Source organism: Morone saxatilis, unplaced genomic scaffold, assembly GCF_004916995.1.
Source record: "Morone saxatilis isolate NCDOM2014 unplaced genomic scaffold, NCSU_SB_2.0 Contig6, whole genome shotgun sequence".
NCBI classification, from domain to species: Eukaryota; Metazoa; Chordata; class Actinopteri; family Moronidae; genus Morone; species Morone saxatilis.
In genome coordinates this window covers 12,989,539-12,991,545 of record NW_023340206.1, presented here as the reverse complement: position 1 = coordinate 12,991,545, position 2,007 = coordinate 12,989,539, and positions in this window count along the sequence as shown.

Here is a 2,007-nt window from a genome sequence, read left to right as displayed (position 1 = left end):
GGGGGGGGTTCAGCTTAAAGTAAGACAACAGGCCTCCAGCCTCCCCTCAGTTCAGGGTGGCAGCACAGATCCTGCGGACTGTGACAGGAAGGCGTTGGGCGCAGAGCCACTTGGCCTCCGAATCAGCCTAAATATGAGACGGACTGGGGGGGATGTGGGGGCTTAGGAGAGCGGCATACAAAGGTTCAAAGGATTTGCCCGAAAAATTTGATCTTATGGAGCCTAACTGTCCTCACAATGAGGCCCGAGAGCGCGTTGCGGAGCCAGGCAGCGCAGCGCAGACGCAGCGACTAACTTGAAGAATGAAGACACAAAAAAAAACATTTACATGATATTAGCTGGACTGCAAATGGCTTTTTTTATTTAGGAACCATCAGCTCATTTGATTAAAAGGTTTGGGAACCTTTGGGAACAAAAATCACAATCTGAAATTCAACATGTTTCAGTGTCTTTATAATACAATTAGAGACATGTTTATACAGATTCCTCCACTCCTGTTATTCGTGCAACTTTCCCACAGCTAATGAATACCAGAAGTGCTCTGTATGTATTTACAATTCATCTCTTCATTTATTGGGCTTGCAGGGTTTCATTTTGTGCCTTTCTGCAAGCCAGTGCTCCCATTAAGGAAGGATAAAGTTTTGATCTTGAGCGGAGACATGTAAATATCTCGAGAGTACCCCTGGATAATTGATGGTGTGATGAAATGGGACTCGGCACACTGTGGACTGGAAGCAACGGCCTCCTTAATCTACTGTGTTTTACATTTTAGGCACTTCATCTTAAGATGCTTACAGAGCTTTCAGGGGCTGTTACTGTGGACCAAAAGCCTCACATCATTTTCTGCTTTTGTGACCACACGGAGAAGCTGATTGACAGCAGTCAGGTGAAGAAGATTAGAGACATTCATCAGGCCTGAACCGCCTGAACTCTTGAGAGGAGCCGACCCAGAAAAATTGAGATTGACAGTTAGCGGGAAATCAGAGCGTAAGAGAACACAGAGTCCAGTAGATGAACTTGAGATTTCGTGGCTGAAACAGAATAAGGGTTCTTACCAGTAAAATACAAACCAGATATCATAAAAATGTCCATGAATTGGCTGCAGAATATCAAAGATTACTCCAGTGTTTAGAGACTTGCCGATCAGAGCAGGCAAAGCGAGCCTCCACTCGCATTACCTCATCCATCACGAGACGAGGTAATCTCTGAATCAGTACTCAGCAAGTTTGGCGCTGAGATGACACGCTGCTGCACGAAAATCAAGAACTACAAGTGCCTACACAATGAAAACAAAAGGTTAAAAGCTGAGCCGCAGGTGCAGATTTTGCAGGTTCATTCGTCGACACACATTCGATCAAACTGCTAAAACTGAACTGTCGGGATCAAAGAGGCAAGTGTCACATGAATGCGCTGGCGGCTGTTGGGGAGTGGCCGCATTACAATGAGATCGAGGAGGACAGTTAATTGAGGTTTGAGAGGGAATTAATTTGTCACAGACGACCGGCCGCATTGTCTGAGATGGTAATGAGGAGATGGTGGATTCCTCCCATGAACTGCAGGATGAGATAAACTCTGAGACGATTTTAGACTCTGGTACCGATGCGAAGCGGTCGGAGAGAGAGTCAAGAAACATGCCATATTGACAATAAAGGGACGCGTCGAGGGAGAAAACACAGCAGTTGTTTTAAGCGGCTCGACGTCACATCAGGCAAATATTTAGGTTTTGATTTCTTTCTGGTGACAAATGTTTAGCGAGGAATAACAGACAGATAAATAAAACACACTGTGACTGCGATTGTGTAACATTCTTCCACCGTGGCTTCCCAAAAGCAATTTAGGCTGAAATACGTTTCATAAAACGCTTTTTAAAGCTCTAATCTGTAACATTTTCTCATTAAACAGTGTATAAACTCTAACTCTATGTTCTATATGGAGTTGACGTGTGTTCTTACATTGTCCCAAATGTTTAGAACAAAGTTCAAACTCTGAGAAATCTGTCATTTTATT